The sequence below is a fragment of the Benincasa hispida genome, chromosome 1 (assembly GCF_027475165.1).
Source record: "Benincasa hispida cultivar pf3 chromosome 1, pf3_genome.v1.1, whole genome shotgun sequence".
NCBI lineage: Eukaryota > Viridiplantae > Streptophyta > Magnoliopsida > Cucurbitales > Cucurbitaceae > Benincasa > Benincasa hispida.
The window spans coordinates 37,636,436-37,659,485 of record NC_143478.1 but is presented as its reverse complement, the minus strand read 5'-3'; the positions used below and the strand labels follow the sequence as shown (position 1 = coordinate 37,659,485).

Here is a 23,050-nt window from a genome sequence, read left to right as displayed (position 1 = left end):
GGAGGTATCTTATGCAATGAGTTTGCTTAAGACCAGACCGCGAAATAGTAACCACTAGATGTAATACCATTGACTAGTTAGGTTTCTATTTCAATAGGATGACCTAGACAACTTAGTCTTAACCTTAAGTATATTATGAACTTTTGTTCACGAGGGATTATCCTTTGATTTGTATGGGTGAAAATTTAACTGCTTGCAGAAAAGTTCTGTGCAAATAACTGATTCTCCCCCTCTCTCAACCCTTTTAAGTTTTTTCACAAAAAAAGAGTTCTCTGTGGAAAAATCTCTCAAAATACCACAAGTTCCCTTTTACTCTTTCAAAAAGCCACTTCCTACAAACCGGTCCTTGCTAAGAGAATAACAGGAAAAACTTTTTTGTGGTGTCTTCTTATTGTTCGTGGAGATCAATATGCCGATTTGAGTTATTAAAACTCAGTGAAGACTTGGAGAAGAACTTGAAGAATGGCTCTTCAAGGGTTAGTTATTTCTTTTCTTTTGTAATTTAATCTTAAAGCATGCTTAGCCTATTATTTATGCATTATGAATGTTGTTTCTCATTTTTGTATTCTAGATTTTATAAACAAAAATCAAAGCAATATGTGATCATTCGCTTCCGCTGAGGATTCGATTCCTTCAATATATCTATATGTTTGTATATTCACATTTTTTTAACAAGATACGATTGAGTGAGAAAAGGATCAGTAGACGTAGCTAAATATCTCAACTAGGTTGACACATTCTTAGCACTCTCATCAATTCCTTACCCCAGGAATGATATAATTCATTGCCACAAAACAAAATATAAGAAAATTCGAGTTTGAATGAGAATGAGAGGTTAGAGGAAAGCCCTCCAATTTAAAGCAATGTTAGAAATATCGTAATTACAAAGTAAAATAGATTTTGAGCACCAAGTAGCAGCCATACAAAGAATGTCCACCCAGATATGACGAGTAGACCAATCCAAGTTCCTAGAAGTGTGATTGTTCCTCTCCAACCATAAGCTCCATAACGGCACCTATCAAGTACTTATATTTAAGCATGTTCGTTGTAGAATAAAGCGGGATGTGGGTGAGCTTGTCCAATAGATCTTGCGAACTGCGGAGATTTGCAAAAACACCATCCATGAAACACCACATTTTATGAGCAATGGATAAATAAGTGCTCGGTTGTTTCACCTTTTTTTTTTTTAAACATAACAGGCACTAGTTTGGTTGGAGATTGAGCAATGGATTTTGAGCTTGACTTTTGTCAATGGTATTCAGCCCTTTATGCACCATAGACCATACAAAGAACTTACATTTTTTTAGCATATGAGAGGACCCAAGGTTGACACATTGTTAATATTTGCACGGATGATGGTATTAGTCAGGAAGAGTTTGAGAGATTTGATAGAGAAAATATCATTGGAATTTAAACCCCAATGAATAGTATGTAAGCCACTCATAGTGCTTGGGGTTGGCCATCCAGGCGGAGCAACAAGCCAATTATCGACTTCCCTGTCTAAAAGAGATCTGCAAGGAAAGAAATTCCAGTTAGCATCTTTAATAGACCAAGCTTCCTTTACAGTAAGCATATCATTTTCAGAGAGAGCGAAAAAACAGGGGAGAAGTTGTTTAAGAGTTCCATTAGAAGCCCATTTATGATGCCAAAGCAAAGTGTTTGCACCATTGTTTATTTATTTATTTATTTTTATCAATTTTACTCAGCATAAAGTCACTATATTTTGAAATGTTCAACCTATTGAGTTTTATGTCCTAAAACTCGTGGTATGTAAATAATGGAACTTATTCCGAAAATTCAATAAAAGTGTTATTGAATAGATCTTTTGCTTGAATAGAAATCCAATAAACCTAAAAGTCCCTTGACTATTGGATGAATACTTGAACTTTATGTGGAGATATAAAAGTGGATCAAATTCGAGTAAATAGTCAAAATGATCTATAGTATATGGATAAGATTAGGTACCTTATTCTGGTAACACTATTAGATGCGGCTCACTCTATAGTTGTTACAAGGAGTTGTAAAGTGCTACAAACGAAGTGATCCTAATTCGTTCATGTTGAACATGAGGAGTGGGGGTGTCCTTGTGCAAAAGGGTTTGTACAAGATCGGACCACGAAATGAGTCACTCTTACTTTATAACGTTGTTTACTGTTTAAGACTGATTATTTCAATGCGATGACCTAGGTAACTTGACCTTAATCCTGAGCTAACTATGAACTCCTGTTTATCTAGAATTACCCTTAGATTTGCATAGGTGAGGGTTGACTCAATAGCATCGGCTCAATAAGACTTCCATTTCAGGGGTAAGACCGGATAGATAGCTGGGGACATGGGTGCAAGAGAAAATTTACTCCTACCCACTTTAGGGATAGTAGAGAGGTTGTTCCCTTAAGTGCTGATTCTAGGGCTTGAACAAGGGATCCTACCCTTTCATTTGACATGAGAGGGACTCAGTTTTGTGATTGGATCACAAAACAATTGTTCATTAAGGGATCAGTGGGGACTTAAGAAACAAGAGCTAATTTCGAGGGTAAAACAGAGATTTGACCTAGCCGTTATTACGAACAACCTATGTGTTAGCTTTAGGGCTTCAATCAAACCAAGTATTTTGATGATAACAAACTCAAATTTTTTGTACAAATATTTTCAGTGTTTCAGAGTTATCTTGTAGAGCTCGGAAAGACGATTCCAACGCAATTTGAATCGCTCAAATCGGAGTTCAAACGAGAACGTTATAAGCAAAAGAAGATTGGAGAGAAAATCCAACGTGGCAGTGACATGTGGCACCTTGCTGACGTGGCTCTGACGTAGCGGCTGATGTGACACACAAACGGTCAATGTTGATGACATGGAAGCTGACGTGGCAGATGACGTGACGCTCTAACCGATAACTTTTTGCTGATGTGGTGTTGACATGGCACATGATGTGGCAGTGACGTGGCAACCATGGACGGATGAGATAATGACAAGTGGTGGTCACCCAGCTTCACGCACGGACGCGCGCGTGCGCCGCATGTGCCTGTAGTTTCTTCACAAAATGTGGCACGTGACGCTCAATCTCCTCCCCTGTGCGCATGGTGCTCATATCATCCGACTATTTTTTATTTTCTTATTTTTCTTTAATTTTCTGATCCAATTTTCTCCAAATTCTCACCAAATTTCAGCCTTTTCAAATTTGATTTCCTTCCTAAATTTTCATCCTTCAAATCCTTTTTATTCTCCAAATCTCAATAATTCCAATCTTTCAAAATTTCTTTTCAAATCCTTTCTTTTTCTATTTTTATTCAATCTCCACCCTTCATTTGCAATCATATCCAATGGCCAAAATTTATCTCCCTCGCTTATAAATTCAACTTGATTTTACTCTTCATGGACACACCAAAAGCTATCAAGTCTTAAGCTCTCAATTCTCTCTACTCTCAAATTTTTGTCCTCCTTGCTCCTAAATTGGCCTAGAGTTATTTTTATGAGTTATTTTTTTTTTTTTGAGTGCTCAACTTGTGTATTTAGCCTTCAAGAGGTAATATTGTGAGTTTTTTTTTAAAAAATTTTTGAGAATTGTATTAAGGTGTGGGTACATCTTGGGTTGTGAAAAAAAGAAATTGGTTTGATCCTGAACTAGTAAAAAGGATCTTGAGTTTCTCTTTAGCCTAGGAAAAAGAGGGTCGTGTATCGGTTTGGTCCTCACCTGCAAGAGGATCACTTAGTGAAATACCAAGAAGGAGTCTTGGAGAGTGGAGTAGGCAATTTGCCGAACCACTATAATTTCCGGTGTTTTCTTTTCCTCTCTCTCTTTTATTTCTTGTTTTCAAATTTTTTGCTTCTTGTCTTAGTTATTTTTTTAATCTTTCCAAATTGCATGATTTAATTTTTAGTGTGTTATTTAAATTTATCCTTGATTAAATTTTCTTTAAATTTGAAGTTATCATAGCTTGCATGATTTAAGTTTTGTCTTGTATAAATTTCTTTAATCAAATTAGTGGGTTAACTTTATTCAGCATTGTTTGAAGATAAATTATTTTAGAAAAAAAAAATTGGTAGTCAACTCTATTCACCCCCTCTAGTATTATTGCCTTTAGATCCTACAATTAGTATCAGAGAAGGTAGCTCAGTTTTCTTATTTCAAAAAGGTTTTGTATTTTTTCTTGATTTTACATTCTGTTTTTTTTTTAATCTTATTAAATCTAGAATTTTTCTAACTTTTGCAAAAAGTTTGAAAAATTGAGTTTTAAAAGCTGTTTTCATTAGAAATTTTTTGTCTTGAAAATTGGTTATTAAAACCTTATTTTTTTTTCTCTACTTCTTAATCTTTGAAATCTTTTTGATTAAAATCTAAATTTTGGAAAAGTATTTCTCTTCACAAAAATCTTTTTTTTTTTTAAAAAAAAATTATTATATTCTCTTCCTCTTTCGAAAAACTTAATTGTTCGAGCTTATGACAACTACTGGAATAAATGGGTATGGTGAAAGTCAATCTACCACTAGGCCACCTTTGTTTGATGGAAATAATTATGCATGGTGGAAAATTAGGATGAGAATTTATTTGATTTCTATTGACTATAATCTATGGGAAATTGTTTTTAATGGTCCTTTAATTCCTACTAAGATACTCGATAATAAAGATATTCCTAAGGAAGAAAAAGAGTTTAATGATGAAGATAAAAAGAAGTTTTCTATTAATGCTAAAGTCATGAACTGTCTGTTTTGTGCTTTATGTCCTGATGAGTTTAATCGAGTCTCTGCATGTAATTCTATTAAAGAAATTTGGGATATGCTTGAAGTAACTCATGAAGGAACTAATCAAGTTAAAGAGTCAAAGATTAGCATGTTAGTTCGTAATTATGAATTGTTTAAAATGGATGCAAATGAAACTATATCTGAAATGTTTACTAGGTTGACGAATATTGTTAATACTTTGAAGTGATTAGGAAAATCTTATACCACCTCTGAAAATGTGAGAAAAATTCTTAGATCATTGCCTAAGAGTTGGGAAGCTAAGGTGACGGCAATCCAAGAAGCAAAATACCTCTAAAAAATTCCACTGGAGGAGCTCTTTGGATCTCTCATGACACATGAGATAATTATGAAGGCCAATGTAGAAGAAGATGTCAAAAAGAAGAAGAGCCTAGCATTAAAGTCCACTCAAGTTCAAGAGGACTCTGAAACGGAAGCTGAACTAAATGATGAGGAGTTCGCTTACTTGACCAAGAAGTTCAAAAAGCAATTTAGGAAAATGAACTTCTCAAAGAAAGTCAACAATCAAGAAGGCAAAGGAGAAAAGAGCAACAGAGATACAATCATCTGTTATGAATGCAAAAAGCCCGGACACGTGAAGTGGAACTGTCCTCAAAGAAAAGCCATTTCAAAGAAGAGCAGGAAGGCCATGAAAGATACTTGGGACGAAAGCGATGAAAGCGATTCTGAAAGCGAGGAAGAAGTAGCAAACCTGTGCGTTATGGCTTTTGAAGAAGTAGGAAAAATCAATATTATGAATGAAAAGAGATTGATTCCTAAATTTTTGTTAGCTAACCCCCAAGGACTCAAACAAATTTGGGTACCTAAGGTTACATCTTGAGAATTAATTCTCTCAGGTATGTTTAGATCCATAAAGAATAAGTGGTACTTGGATAGTGGATGTTCAAAACATATAGCTGGGGACCACACAAAATTCACATACTTAGAAAAGAAATATGGAGGATACGTTACCTTCGGTGACAATAAAAAGGGTAAGATTGTTGGGAAAGGTAATATTAGTAACGATTCAAATTTTCTTATTGAAAATGTTTTGTTGGTTGATGGTTTAAAGTATGATTTATTAAGTATTAGTCATTTATGTGATAAAGAATATAGAGTAATTTTTAGTGATAAAAATTGTACAATAGAAAATGCATGTGATGGAAAAGTTCTGTTTGTAGGAAATAGAGATAAAAATATTTATACTATTGATCTAAGATTGTCCTATAGTAGAAAATAAACGTTTATCTGCATTGCATGAAGATTTGTGGTTATGGCATAAAAGGTTAGGTCATGCTAGCATGCATTTAATTTCAAATATTTCTAAGAAATCCCTTGTTAGAGGTCTTCCAAAATAAAACTTTGAAAAAGATAAAGTTTGTGATGCTTGTCAAATGGGTAAACAAACTAAGTCTTCTTTCAAAACAAAGAAAATGATTTCTACTTCTAGACCTTTGCAACTGTTACATATGGACCTTTTTGGACCTACTAGAGTTGCAAGTCTAAGTGGAAAACATTATGAGTTTGTTATAGTTGATGATTTTTTGAGATTTACTTGGGTTTTATTTTTATCTCATAAGGATGAAGCTTTAAAATCTTTTATTAGCTTTTAAAAAAGAATTCAAAATGAAAAAGGTTTTATGATTTCGAAAATTAGAAGTGATCATGGAGGAGAATTTGAACATGCTTCTTTTGAAAATTTTTGTGAAGAAAATAGAATTTCTCACGATTTTTCCTCTCCAAAAACACATTAACAAAATGGTGTTGTAGAAAGGAAAAATCGATCTTTACAAGAATTAGCTACCTCCATGCTTAATGAATATGATTTACCAAAATCTTTTTGGGCTGAAGTTGTTAATACTGCATCTTATGTAATGAATCGTGTTTTAATAAGACCTGTTTTAAATAAAACTCCTAATGAACTTTTTAATAATAAAACTCCAAATATTAGCTATTTCAAAGTCTTTGGTTGCAAATGTTTTATTTGGAAAGACAAAGGGAAACTTGAAAAGTTTGAGTCAAAAATGAACATTGGCATATTCTTAGGATATTCTACATGTAGTAAAACATATAGAGTTTTTAATAAAAGAACTCATGTACTTGAAGAGTCAATGAATGTTGTTTTTGATGAAACACATGTTGCCACTAATAAAGTTTCTGCTAGTGATGAATTAGAAATACCTGTTGAAGATCTTAGTATTAAAGATAGGGAAGCAGTATCAAATGAATCTCAGAAAGAGCCAGAAAAATCCCTCCCTCAGGATTGGAGATTCTCCATTCACTATCCTCAGGAGTTAATAATAGGTGATGTATCTCAAGGGGTAAGAACTCGCTCTTCCTTAAATGCTTTCAATAATGTTGCTTTCGTGTCTCAAATTGAACCAAAGTCTTTTAAAGATGCTGAATCTGATGAGTTCTGGTTAATTTCTATACAAGAAGAATTAAATTAATTTGAAAGAAATAATGTGTGGGAACTAGTCCCGTGTCCTAGTAATCATCCTGTTATAGGTACTAAATAGATATTTAGAAATAAAATGGATGAATCTGGTAATATTGTTAGAAATAAAGCTAGACTAGTTGCTTAAGGCTATAGTCAAGAAGAAGGAATAGATTATGAGGAAACATTTGCTCCTGTTGCTAGATTAGAATCTATTAGCATGCTGCTTGCATTTGCATCTCATAAGAAATTTACTTTATTTCAAATGGATGTAAAAAGTGCTTTCTTAAATGGTTTCATAATGGAGGAAGTGTATGTTGAACAACCTCCTGGTTTTAAAAGCTTTGATAATCCAAATGATGTTTTTAAATTAAATAAAACACTTTATGGTCTTAAACAAGCTCCTAGAGCTTGGTATGACCGTTTGAGTAAATTTTTGCTAGAAAATGATTTTAAAATGGGACTTATTGATACTACTCTTTTTATCAAAATTAAAGATAATGATATTTTATTAGTGCAAATCTATGTTGATGATATTATATTTGGTGCTACTAACTCTTCTCTTTGTGAAGAATTTTCTAAATGTATACATAGTGAGTTTGAAATGAGCATGATGGGAGAACTTAATTCTTCCTTGGGCTTCAAATTAAACAAATTGAAGATGGAATCTTCATAAATCAAGAAAAGTACACAAGGGATCTACTCAAAAGGTTTAAGTTCGATAATGCAAAAGTAGCAACCCGATGAGTACCACTACAAAGCTTGATAAGGATGAAAAAGGTAAAAGCGTAGATATTAAAGCTTATAGAGGTATGATCGGATCCTTGCTTTACTTAACTGCGAGTAGGCTTGATAATATGTTTAGTGTATGCATGTGTGCTAGATTTCAATCATGTCCTAAAGAATCGCACTTGCATGCTGTAAAAAGAATTTTTAAATATTTACTTGGTACCGTTGATTTAGACTTATGGTATCATAAAAATGAATCTTTAGATTTGATTGCATATTCTGATGCTGATTATGCTAGTAGTCTAACTGATAGAAAAAGTACTAGTGGAACATGTCATTTTCTAGGTAGTTCTTTAGTATCTTGGTATAGTAAAAAGCAAAATTTTGTTACATTATCTACCACTGAGGTTGAATATATTGTTGTTGCTAGTTGTTGTTCTCAAAATCCCATTCAACATTCTAGAACAAAGCATATAGATATTAGACATCATTTTCTTCGAGAGCATGTGCAAAATAAGAATATTGTCATTAATTATGTGAATACTGAGAACCAGGTAACAGATATTCTTACAAAGGCATTAAATGAAGAAGCCTTTTGTAAAAATAGACTTGCACTTGGTATTATTAGAATTGCCTAATTATGTTTGATAGGGAGAGCATTATTCATATTTCTATGAATTTATGTGTTATAATTTATTGAGGGGGGGCATTATTCGTATGATTAAGGGTAGAAAAATCACTTGTATATCTTTTTGTTGATAACAAAAAGGGGAGAAATATTTTTGGTATTATGGTAGTTTGTCATCATCAAAAAGGGGGAGATTGTTAGCTTTAAGGCTTCAATCAAACCAAGTATTTTGATGATAACAAACTCATATATACTTATATTTTCAGTGTTTTAGAGTCATTATCTTGTAGAGCTCGGAAAGACGATTCCAACACAATTTGAATCGCTCAAATCGGAGTTCAAACGAGAAAGTTATAAGCAAAAGAAGATTGGAGAGGAAATCCAACGTGGCAGTGACACGTGGCACCTTGCTGACGTGGCACACAAACGGTCAATATTGATGACGTGACGCTCCAATCAGTTGCTTTTTTGCTGACATGGCACATGATGTGGTAGTGACGTGGCGATCGTGGACGAATGAGATAATGACAAGTGGCGGTCACCCAGCTTCACGCGCGAACGCACGCGTGCGCCGCGCGTGCCTGCAGTTTCTTCATAGAATGCAGCGCGCGTGGTGCTCATATCATCGGACTATTTTTTATTTTCATTTTTCTTTAATTTTCTGATCCAATTTTCTCCAAATTCTCACCAAATTTCAGCATTTTCAAATTTGATTTCCTTCCTAAATTTTCATCCTTCAAATCCTTTTTATTCTCTAAATCTCAATAATTCCAATCTTTCAAAATTCCTTTTCAAAACCTTTCCTTTTCTATTTTTATTCAATCTCCACCCTTCATTTGCAATCATATCCAATGGCCAAAATTTATCCCCCTTGCCGATAAATTCGACTTGATTTTACTCTTCATGGACACCAAAAGCTATCTAAGTCTTAAGCTTTCAATTCTCTCTACTCTCAAATTTTTGTCCTCCTTACTCCTAAATTGGCCTAAAGTTATTTTTGTGAGTTTTTTTCTGAGTGCTCAACTTGTGTATTTAGCCTTCAAGAGGTAATATTGTGAGGTTTTCTTTTAATTTTTGGGAATTGTATTAAGGTATGGGTACACCTTGGGTTGTGAGAAAAAGAAATTGGGTTGATTCTAAACAAGTAAAAAGGATCTTGGGTTTCACTTTAGCCTAGGAAAAAGAGGGTCGTGTGTCGGTTTGGTCCTCATCTGCAAGAGAATCACTTAGTGAAATACCCAATAAGGAGTCTTGGAGAGTGGAGTAGGCAATTTACCGAACCACTATAATTCCCAGTGTTTTCTCTTCCTCTCTCTCTTTTATTTCTTGTTTTCTATTTTTTGCTTCTTGTCTTAGTTATTTTTTTAATCTTTCCTAATTGATGATTTAATTTCTAGTGTGTTATTTAAATTTATCCTTGATTAAATTGTCTTTAAATTTGAAGTTATCATAGCTTGCATGATTTAAGTTTTGTCTTGCATAAATTTTCTTTAATCAAATTAGTGGGTTAACTTTATTGAGCATTGTTTGAAAATAAAATTATTTTAAAAAAAAAATTGGTAGTCAACCCTATTCACCCTCTAGTGTTGCCTTTAGATCCTACACTGTGAAGGGTTAACTGGTTAACTTATATTGAGTGGATATAATATGAGTTCAACTATGGGCTCCTCTAGTGTTGCCTTTAGATCCTACACTGTGAAGGGTTAACTGGTTAACTTATATTGAATGGATATAATATGAGTTCAACTATGGGCTGATTAATCTCGGATCGTTGGAGCCCATAGGTCCATGAGGTTCACCTAGCTCGAAATGGATAAGCTATTTAAATATGATTTAAATATATGGAGATGAATTTGTGTAAAAATTATTTTAATATTGGATATTTAATTAATTACAGTTATTTAAATTATTTAAATAATTATTTATTAATTTTATTAGAAAATTAATTTGTAAAATTAATAAATTTTGATTTTAGAAATAAAATATGATTTTAAAATCAATTTTGAATTTTGGAAATAAAATTACACAAAAAAAGGAAAAATGAGTTTTTCCATATTCATCTTCAAAGTAGCTCATTAGGAACCCACCACCTTCAACAATAACTTCAAGCATGAGCTGCATCCCATGTAGCAAATTTCTTTGCATGATAGTCTGCAATATATTGAAGAGATTGGAGTGAAGTTGAGATTGATGAACCAATAGAATTTTCAGAAAAATTCTTGAGAAGAAGTGTTCTTCATTATGGGTTGGTTCAGTGAACTTTCTCCAAATTTTCTTTGATTCCAACTTATTTTGCGTCCCACAACTCAATCTAGAGCACCAAGAGGATAGTAGAGAAGATCTTGTGGTAGTCTACACAAGGATTTGGAGGATTTTGCCACTGGAAATCAAGATTTCAATGGTTCTGCCAAGGTATGTTCTTGAAACCCATTAAACTTTGTTTTAGCATGTTTCTTTTCTGCAAAATTAATCAATTAGAATGCTTATGGATCCTAATGTCTTCCGCTGCGTGCTAGTGTTGATCCAATAAAACCATGGGATTTTGAACTTTTATATTTGCAATGAGTAGGAATAGAGTCTGGGGAGGGATCATATTTGGCATCAATAAGCCTTTTCCATAAACCATTGTTGTTGACAAGATATCTCCATATCTATTTACTGAGGAGTGCATTGTTGATTATCTTAATTTTATCAATTTCAAGGGTGCCTTTTTTTCTGGGAAAAGTAATTTGATCCCATCGCACCAAGTGAGAAGATCCTAATTTTTCAGTACCTTCCCATGGAAAGTCCCTCATATGCTTTTCAATTAGGGGTGTTCACGGTTCGATTTGGAGCTCAAATCGAACCAAACCGTAAATTTCAGAAAGTTTGTTTCTGAAATCGAACCGAATCAAACTAAACCACATATAAGAGTTTCAATTTAGTTCAGTTTCACAGTTTTTTTACGTGAGGGTCTCAAGTTCAAGTTTCACATTTTGTCTTTTGTCTCGTGAAGTAACTTCACGAGGCAAAAGACTGATTTTCGCCTACGTACGGGTTAAATGCGTGTAACCAATGGTACCTGCTACCTAGAAGGAAAATAAAATATGAGGACGAAGGTAGGAGGAAGGAGAGTGAGACATGAGATTTGAGAGGAGAGTGAGAGGTGACAGATGACTCACGGTAGTGAAGAGTCTAAGACAGAGAGTGAGACGTGAAATTAGATCTGAGAGGAGATTTAAAACCCTAAGGATTAAGGAAAATGAAAAAATATATATATATATATATTATATTTTAATATATTTATTAAAAAGCGGTTCAATTCGGTTTCAAATCGGTTTTCAGATTTGAAATCGAACCGAATCGCAATAATTCGGTTTCAACATATATCAAACCGAACCAAACTACATTAATTCGGTTTCAATTTGGTTTCAGTTTGATTTAGCATTCAGTTTGATTTTAGTGGTATCAATAATCAACCCCTATTTTAATGGATTTTCAGACAGTCATAGGAGCTTTGAAGGTAGAAAGGAAGTATGTATGCAAGTTGGTATAGACAACCTATATTAAGGTTAGTCTACCATCCTTCGAACTGTAAGAAAGCTTCCAAGAAGCATATTTTTTTTCTCTCAATTTTATCAATAATCGGGCTCTAGAATTCGAGAGATTTAGGATTACCTCCTAATGGCATGCTCAGATAATTGATGGGAAGAGTGGTAGAGTGACAACCCCATATCAATTCAACACTATGAACCATGTTTTGAGGTCCACATTGATACAAGAAAATGATAACTTTTGGTGGTTTACTTTTAATAGAGATTTTTAATTTTTTTTCTTGATCAACCACTGAAAAAAGAATAATATCATCTGCAAATAGTAAATGTGATATGTGCAAATGATTGTTTTCAATTTTGTGCTTCATAAATAAGGCAAGAGAAATAATCCATGGCAATAACAAAGAGAAAAATGGAGAGAGGATCTCCCTGACGAATACCTTTAGTTGCCTTGATGTAGCCTCTTGGCCTCCCATTTAGGAGGATTGAATAATTGACAGATGAGATACAAGCTTTTATCCCTCCCAATTATGGAACATTTCCATAATTCCAGGCTTGAAGATGTTCCAATATTTTTTTAAAGAATTCGATGGTGAAACCGTCAAGATTGGGCATTTTGTTACTACTCAAAGATTTGATGCAATTAAATACCTCCATATCAGTGAAGGGTGCAATGAGATTGTTAGCTTCCAAAGGGGTTATGGGATGCCAGTTTAGATTTCCTATCAAACTGATGCATCTGCTACCTCCAATATAGATATCCTTGAAATAATCGATAAAAGCCTTTTCGATGGACAAATTAGTATAATATCTATCATTTTGTGGGCGCTGAATTTTAGAGATGAAGTTGAATTGTCTTCTAGCTAGGCAAGTCTTATGAAAAAAAGCAGTATTCTCATCTCCTTCATTCAACTAGTTTAATTTGTAAAGTTGTCTCTATTTTTTGGCTTATAACATTATAATACTTTGAAGGCCAGTCTTAAGATCAATGTGCCTATTTAAGTCTTCCTCATTAATAATGCCATGTTCCTCCTTTCTATCAATATCAGAGATGAGTTTAGTGATTTCATTTGAATGCTCCATCTCTTTTTTTGAAGACTTTTAGGTTCCAGGCTTGCAATGGGCAGTAAAAGCTCTTAACTCATTATAAAAGCATGACCAAGATGACCTACTTTTTGCAAAGTCTGCCACACCTCCTGCACTTCCAACATAAAGGAATTGTGAGATAGCCACCTATTATCAAATTTGAATGGACTAGGCCCCCATTTAAGTGAATCAGATTCCAACAGTAAAGGATAATGATTAGAGGCCTTGCGAGTGAGCCTTTGGACTTTATGATTATTTGCACGAGGTTTATGAAGAAATACATTTTGTGGAGTTGAACTAGTGTTGGTGTAGAATTGAAGTGGATGTAGTTCGATCTTTAGTACTTGATTCTCTAATTCTCTCTCAGTTGAATGTGTACACTTGACTTAAGGAAACGGAACGCTTGATATTCTTGAAGTTTAAATCTTAGAAGAATGTTTGTATCTTTAGGACTTGAGCTTCAAGGAGCGGTTCAGTCTCCCGGAGTTAAGGAGTCTTCTAATTGCTAGGAGATTTCTTTATAGACTCTCTGGAGTGCAAAATTTATGAAAACTTAAATGAAGGAGAACTCCTCTATTGATAGAGTTCTCAAGTGAGATTTATAGGCTTGGGCTTGGTTGATCCATGGACTTGGCCCTTGGGTACAACCAATTGGAATTGGGCCTTAATTGGCCTTTGGACCAAGTCTATTTTTGGAATCAATTGGACTTTATCCCAAATCTTAATATTTAATTAGATCAAAATAATTAATTTGATCCAATAGACACGATGAAAACACATGACATCATCGAGAATTGTCAATCTATGTGTTCAATTTTAATTTGGGACATATGTCACTTTTTAATTAGTCTCAAATTTGATGCTTTGTAATTTCGTCATTAATTTGAAAATGACATGACGATTTATGATTGGTTCAAAATTTTTCATTCAACAATAATAATGGATATTATTTTCCCAGTCCATGATATATAGGAAATGATCAATTTAAGACATAGTAGGGTTACTTTGAAGATTCATCCAAGTGAACTTTTCTTTGATTTGAGGCAGCTCAATGAGTTTAGCAAAATTAATCCAACTATTGAATTTCTTCATTGTTGCACGGGATGTTCGATTTGAAGTGGTATTATAAGACCATTTATAGACATTGAAGTCACCTCCCAACAGCCAACATGTCCCACAAAGCTTAATGATTGGCTATCAACCAACAAGCTTTGTATTATATCACTTCTCACTTTGAGAACAATTAAACAAATGAATAATAAGAAGTTGAACATGGGCATTCCACTGATCAATGAAGATTTTAGCTTGGAATAATAGAGGCCTCGACTCTACCTCTGAAAAAGCTATCATTAAGGAAGTGATTACGACAACCAGTTTAGATTTTATTATACATTCGCATAAATATTCACATATATAGCTACGTTTATTTTGTGAAAGTTAACGACAAACTACTAATATCGACTAATTTTAAGTTTTAATGAAAATATGAAGATCAAATTTAGCCATTTAAAAGTACATAAACTAAGGAAAATGTCATAAAAATATGAGTGACAAATGCTTGGTATGAAATATTTCGGGTGGAAAAAAAATTGAAAACTTATACTCAAGGTATGTATTATCATATATAACATTGTAGGGATAAGTAAAATTTTATAATCTCTGGGTCTGAATCTCCACAAATCCACCAAGTGGTTTCAAGCCAAATTTTGGAGGAAAAAAGAAAGTTTTTAATTATTATATTTTGTTAATACATTTGCATTGGTTATATTATTGGATTCTACGGGCTTCATGTTGGTGACTTTTTCTACATCTTGTCTTCTGTGTTGTTTTGTAAGATGTCCCACCTGGTGCTATTTTTTTTTCTAGAAATACTATACTTGTATAGGTGTATCTGTGCAACATTATTTTTATATGGATTCTTTCCTTCCTTAGGTGTAGGCTGATCATGGTCTAACCTTCTTAAAGTTGTAAATATATAGAGGATTATTGTTCTCGATGCTTTAAGGTTGCCGCTTTTCTAAAAGATGTTTTGACTACATTGTTTTCAAGCGTGCTTTGTGTTAGTGAGATACTTTCACTCGGTATGAGTGTGTGCTAAAGAAATTGTTACTAGTTTTATTGGGATTTCAAGCTTATGGAGAAACTTGTACTTTTGTTAGTCAAGAGTTATTCTCTAGACTATATATTAAAGTGAAGCAATCATCCGTTAGAGGAATTCTTGTATTTAAGGGAGCCTAAATTTCTCAAGTAAAGAATTCTTTGTATGAGACAAGAAAAGATCAAGATTACACTTAAGAGGAAGTCTCATACTAGGAGGAGCCGAAGTTATTATTCACTATGTAAAAGAAAGTAAGCTAAAAATTACCTTAATAGATTAAGCTCCAGCTGAGCCTCCTTCTTCCAACTCACCTCACACAAGTAATAAAATGTTTATTAGAGAAGTTAGTTGAAACAAAATAAACTAACATCTCAGGATTACTATCTTTAACTAACTCTCTCAAAATATATGTACTGAATTTAAGAAATCAAAAGATAGAGAGCTCATACGTGAGTAAACCTGTAAAAACAAAAGGAGTACACTTCAAAAAAGCTTGAATAAAGAAGCATCTCTTACCTTGAAAGTGGATGTAAGTCTTAATAATTGAACCACTATAATCATCGTGTGGATCTCCTTCTCTTCTCTTCTTTTCTTGTGTTGTATGTTTCATATCCCTCATTTTTACTCCTCAATTTGCACAAAACAATAAAAAAACTCGTGAAGAAGTAGAGAGAATCTCATAACCCTAGAGAGAAAAAGTGTAAGTCTGAATGAAGAAGAAAATCTGATTTGCAAAGTGTTTTGTGAATTTTTCAAACTCTGATACGTGGCACAACCAGCTTCACAAATGTCACCTACCTACAATTATCACTAATAAAGAAAAGTAGACCATGGAAGAAGTGGCCTATGGGGCACTGATCTTGAACATTTTAGACAATGTTCTTGCAAGTAATTCATGAAAACACAACTTTTGATGTTTGGGAGAAGCTAAAGAAGCTCTACTTAAGGAATGATGTGCCTAACAAGCTCTAGATCAGATAAAGGTTGTTTTCTTTTAAGATGAGTGTGTAGGGTCGAATCCCGAGAAAAAGCATGTGAATGCCTTGCATCTCAAAAATCGATTTTTGAGTAAACAAAAGTAGTGTTCTAAAATAGAACATATGAAGGATAAACATATTAAATAACATGCTTTGGAGAAGGGAAACTAAGGAAGAACCATTCTTACCTTTGAAGATTCCCGAGCTCCACGAAAAATCCTCTCGATCTTGGCACGAACTTCTCCTAAATCGAACTTGAACACAACCACGAGAATAATCTTGTTATTCTCAAGGATTCCAATAGAAGGATAGGTGGTATCCAACTAATTGAAAGAGGAAGAGGTAGAGATATTTCTCTTAGAGAGTAAAGAGAGGATTTGTTTTTTGGTGGCTAGAGTAAATTTCATCGAATGAAATTCTTTCCCTAAAAGAGTCGTAAGGAAGAATTTATAAGGAAGAGGTAGAGAGATTTCTTCAAGTCTTTCCTTATTTACCTTTGTGCTTAATTAATTAAATAATGTTTATTTAATTAATTAGAACATTAACTAAACAACAATATATACAATAAATCTAATTTAACGTATATATTTAATTAACATAAATAAACATCGTATGTTTATGTGCATCATCTCTCTATTAATTTAATTAATTAATTCTTTATGAATATAATTCACTTGAATAAAAAATTTGAATCTCATTCAAATATTTCTCTTCAACATAATTTAAATTATAGATCACATCATAATCAATTACATATTAATCACATTAATATACAATTTCCTCAAATTGATTTGAACAATTCAAATCATTCATCTTTAATATCCTTTGGTGAGCTAACAAGGAGACCTGGTGGACCTACAGATCAAAAGTTCTAACGATATGAGATTAATTGTCTAAATTTGTTAACCAAATTAATTAATATTCATTAATTGTGGGTACACTCCACTAAAGACCCACAAATGCACTTTTCTCACTGTAGATATATTTTTGTATCCACGAATATAGACTAATAACAACAAGTTAGTCCTTCACGGGTGTTCATAACACCAATTGGGTCAAATTATCGTTTTATCCTTGGGTTATTCTGTATTCTTAAGTACCAGTGCGCTTCTAATGAACAACCTGTTTATGGTCCAACCAATAAACAGAAACCCCTCTTGGGCTGATGAAAGGCTATGGCCCTTTGTTCAAGTCCCAAAGATACCACTTAAGGGAACACTAATCTACTTACCTTGAAGTCGGGAATGAGTGAATTCCATATTGTATTATTATATTCCCAGCTTCTCACTTGGTCTTGTCCCCAAAATGGTAGGCTTATTGAGTCTGCCAAATGACCACTCTCACCTATACAAATCAAAGGACAATCCCTCATGAATAAGAGTTCATAATACATTCAGGATTAAGACTAAGTTGCCTAGGTCATCCAATTGAAATAGGAACCAAACTAGTTAACGACATTACATCTAGTGGTTATTATTTCGCGGTCTGGTCTTATACAAACTCATTGCATAGGATACTCCCACTCGCATGTCACCTACACGAACACGTTGGATCATTGTGTTTGTATCAAATACAAAGTCGGTCATATCCATAGTGTCACCAAGATAAGATACCTAACCTTATCCCTATACCATAGACCCTTTAGGCTGTTTCTTTAACATTGATCCTATATGTCTCCACATACAGTTCAAGACTCATAAAGCAGCCTTGGATGTTAGTTTATTGGATTTAGGATTATTAAAAAAAAAATAGAATATAACACAATCAATAACATTTGTTGAATTAACATCAATAACTCTTTATTGATGAAGGTAAATTGATAACATTTACTATCCATGAGTTTTAGGACATAAAACTCAACAGACTAATTCAAGAACTTTGGATGCAAATCTTAATGAGTTCAAGAAACTCACTACTGAGTTTTCTCAAACAGGGGACAAGTTAGGGGAGGACAATGAGGCAGCCATCTTGATAAACTCTCTCGATGAGAGCTACAAAGATGTGAAGACAACTTTGAAGTATGGCAGGGACTCAATTCTAGTTGACAATGTGATATCAGCTTTGAAAAGTAAAGAATTTGAGCTGAAGGCTGATTCAAAGGGCAATAAAGATGTTGAGTCTTTGTTTACAAAGAGGAATTTTTTTTCAAAGAAAGGAAAATGAGGATTTCAGAAAGGTCATAGATCTCAGAAGAACAAATCAATGTTATAATGCTTCTTCTATTATAAAGAGGGACATTTAAAGAGAAACTGCCCTGAGAGAAAGAAGAATACCCATAAGAAAGACTTTAAGAAGCCTAAGGAACATGGAAGAGGAGGTGTCTCTATTGGGAGGATGAACTTAGCTTTACAGAAGTCCTAGTTATCACTGAGGAAAAAGCAAAAGACCATGAAGCAAAAGAGGATTGGGTGCTAGATCCAAGTTGCACTTGTCATATGACATCATTAAAGATATGGTTTATTTCCTACAAATCATGAAATGAAGGCTTTGTATTCATGGAAGACCATCATAGTTCTAAAGTGATTGGAATAGGCTCAGTGGTACTCAAACTCTAAGATAATAGGGACATACTTCCAAAAGAAGTAAGACATGTTCCACACCTGCGAAGGAATTTGATATTTATGGAAATGCTTGATGATCAGGGTTGTTCTTTTGTTGGGAAGAATGGAAGCCTAGAGATCATGAAGAAAGGGAGGATTGTCTTTGCTGGAATAAAGTCTAATGGGATTTATTTTGTGAAGAATGTTACATAGCTAGCTCAGTCTTGTGTTGTTTAGAAGGATAAAGTGGATGAGATTGACTTGTGGCATAGAAGACTTTTACACATAAGTGAGAAAGGCATACTAGAACTACAAAGATAGGGGCTGATTAAGTTTGGGAGGCATTAAGAGGCTGAATTTCTGTGAACACTGTGTATCTGGAAAGTCAAAAGGTAGAAATTTGTGAAGGGAACTCACTCTACTATAGAAGTACTTAGCTATATACATGTTGATTTGTGGGAACCTACAAGGACTCCCTCATGGAGTGGCTTAAGGTATTTTCTTTCCTTAATAAATGATTTCTCAAGAAAAGTTTTAGTGTTTTTGTTAAAATCTAAAGACCAAACTTTTGACAAATTTAAAAGTTGGAAATCTATTATTGAGAATCAATCTAATAAGAAAGTAAAACACCCGAGGACAGACAGTTGATTAGAATTCTTAGGCAATTACTTTAATAGTTTTTATGCTAAGAATGGAATAACCAGACATAAAATAGTAGCTTACACCCCACAGCAAAATGGCTGAAAGGATGAACATAACTATCCTAAAGAGGGTCAAGTGTATGATTTCAGAAGCTAAAGTGGTAGAATTCTTTGGGGCAAAGGCAGTAGCTATAGCCTATTTTACAATCAATAGAAGTCCTTGTACAATTATTGATTTTAAAATACCTGAGGAAGTTTGGTCAGGGCTGAAGGAACTCTTAACGAAGAGCATCCATGAGCGTTTTCGGATCTTTTTGATTTCATTGTGACCGAAAGACCACACACACATTCTAACAATAATTATGCAATTTACATTAATTAATGACATGCTTTGATAAATAAAATATAAGGGATTGAGTTCACATACCAATTGAAGACTCTCTTCAATCCAAACTCAACGCAGCAGAAACTACCCTCTACAAACTATATCGCCCAACAAAACAGTCAGCTACGGCAGCACGATAGTCTACATGAACGACAGCAACACGAACAAGCACAAGCAAGCACGAGAGGCGATGACACCACCACTTAGAGCCCTTGGTATTCTCGGAGTGAGCATCCAAAGCGTAGTCTTTCTTGAATTTGGTAGAGGTCGGAGGAACGGGTTGATCGTGTAGATGATAAGCAAGTGGAAGAGAAAGCCATCGTATAATGGGGATGCTTATCGTTTAGAGAAAGCTACACGATCGTGTAGGTTTTACTAAGTGATCGTTTAGTAATAGGTAAACGATCGTTTAGAAAACACAGCACGCTAGGCGATCGTTTAGTGAAGCTAAGCGATCGTTTAGAGAAAAGCATGTGATCGTTTAGAGAAAAACGTGTGATCGTTTAGACGTGGGTGTGTGATCGTTTAAGTGATGAAGCTCTATCGTATAGGCTCTCAGCTAAGCGATCAAGAAGTTCTCACACTGATTTCGATTTCTTTGAACTCTTGCAAAATGAAACAAATTTTCATTTTATTCTTCAGTTACAATAACCGTTACTGAATTTCCCACTAACAAACGACCGAGGAGATTATTTCAGCCAATTATCACATAATTAACCAATTTAATTAATAAAAAATATAATCATATTATATTCCTATAGTTTGATATCATATTCTACTATAGTAATTTCTCTTCCACTTGATATAAATCATATTTATATCTAATTTTCTCCAATATAATGTATCTCATACATTTAGTCAATTATATTATATATAGTTAACTAGATCAATTATATCATATATAATCAAAGTCCCTCTTGTCAATTTGAACATTTCAAATTCACCCAAAAAACTAATTCCCGACTTTATCCAAGCTACCTACGGGACCTTATGGACCTGTGGTTCGAAGCTCCAACAATACGTGAATAACTGACTAAATTCTTTAGCCACGAGATCCACCATCCGTTAACTGCCAGGCATTCAACTAAAGACCAACAGTTGAACTCTTCATACCAAAGATATATTTCGGTGTCCATCGGATATAACCAATCATGAGTACGATGACCATTCACAGATGCTCATAATTACAGCTGGGCCAATTTACCATTTTTCCCCTATAGTTACATCTCACTCCTTAAGTACCACTGATTCCTCTACTGAACAATACAACATAGTCCAACTATGTGTGAACACTTCTCGGGCCAAGAGAAAGTGTTGAGCACCACATCGTTCAAGCCCTGGAATCAGCCCTTAAGGGAGCTATCTATCTACTTGCCCTTGCCTCGGGGAAGGAGTGAATTCCATCTTGTGTAGCTAAGTTCCCAGCTCTCAAATCAGACGAATCTCCAAAATTGTAGGTTTGAATCGGCGACCTGGCCACTCGCACCCATACAAATTGAAGCACCGCCCTCAATGGCAGGAGTTCCCAACTCACTCAGGATTGAGGTCGTGTTATATATTGTCATCCTAGTAAAGTGAAGTCTTTGTCATGAACGGTGTTATATAACGAGCCATTAACACTTCGTGGTTAGGTCTTATACAAACTCTTTATATAAGATGCCCCCGCTCACATGTCCCTTACACGAATGATCAGGATCAGACCATCTGTGACAAGTTACAATACTTGTGACCATTCCGCAAAGCGGGTCGCATTCGTAGCGTTACCAGGATAAAGTTTCCCTCCTATACCCATATACTACAGACCATTTTGGTTATCACTTAAGATACGATCTACTTGTATATCACCACATACATGCTTAAGTTACATACAGATAACTAGGGATTTTATGTTTATTGGTTTGTGGTAAAGTAAATAAAACATACAACTGAGAAAAAAACAAGATGTGAAGTAAAATATCATATATTATACTGAAGGAAATCGGAACTGAGATTTCCATGAGCAGCGGAACAAGATTATTCCAAATCACAATCATAAATGAACATAACATTTACAGTCAACTTCAAACAAATGGTTATACAATTCTTACAGAATTACAGCATGAAAAATACAAATGCACAAAGAGCAAACTGTACGAACAATCGAAGAAGCTTCTCCACGCTCCGTTGTGCGACCGCTCGAACAACAGCGACCACGAATGCTCGATCTACATGACCGCAACATAGCATGAACACTTCGTGCTCGTCCTCAATGATCGCCTCGGCCACAAACTCCTCTGCAACACGAACGACCTCCATAGCACCACGAACGGTCTCCAGAAAACCTCGACGGTGTCGAGTTGAGTCTGACACCACCAACAAGGCGACCTTGGTATTCTTGGTGTGAGAATCCAGAGAGTAGGCTCTGTTCAGACTTGATATGAGGCGACAAAGGAGGAAACATTGATCGCGTACACGACTAGGCAAACGGGAGATGGCGAAGACCTATCATATAGGTCGATGCCCAATCGTTTAGATTAAGTTAAGCGATCGTCTAGCAAAAGCTATGCGATCGTTTAGCTCATCGTTTAGCTCGGTCTATCGCCTACAGACACTACACAATCGTTTACCTTCGGCCAACGATCGTCTAACAAAACTATGTGATTGTTTAATACAACATAATCGTTTAGGTCTACTCTGCACGGTCGTTTAGCTCGTTCAGCCGTCGTTTAGTAAATCCGAATTTACTTGACGACTATGTGAGTTCTTTTGCGCGAGAAAGAAAACTCAAAACTTTTTCAATCATTTTGTAAAACTTCTTTTCAAAATTGGAAAACCATTTTCCTTTTCAACTCACGGTTACCATGATTCAATAACCACCCACTACTTTGGTTATTTAAAATAAAAAGAATTAATTATCCAATAATTAATATTATTATAAACATAAATGATAACCAACTTATCATACCATATTTAAAACCTATAGTTTTAATATTTCATCTCATGAAACATATAAACCATAGTTCTTTTTCTATTCCATGGTACTTAATGTAAATCTCATTTACATCAATCCTCCACTAGATGTATCTAATACATCAAACCGATTATATCATATATAATCAAAATACCTCTTGTCAATTTGAACATTTCAAATCAACACCAAGAACTGATCCTCAACTAAATCCATTGAGCTACCAAGGGGACCTCATGGACCTGTAGCTCGAAGCTCCAACGGTACGTGAATAACTGACTAAACTCTTTAGTCACGGGATCCACCGTTCGT

General features: G+C 34.4%; 1 long non-coding RNA gene across 1 annotated transcript; it reads right to left on the bottom strand.

Moving 5' to 3' along the window:
- Positions 1-816: 816 nt before the first annotated feature.
- On the bottom strand, positions 817-15,996 carry LOC150038424 (uncharacterized). Its single transcript, XR_016525661.1, has 2 exons — positions 15,516-15,996; positions 817-1,511 (listed from the first exon to the last, which is right to left on the bottom strand). It is a non-coding gene; the product is annotated as an uncharacterized LOC150038424 (long non-coding RNA).
- Between the last annotated feature and the right edge of the window lie 7,054 nt (positions 15,997-23,050).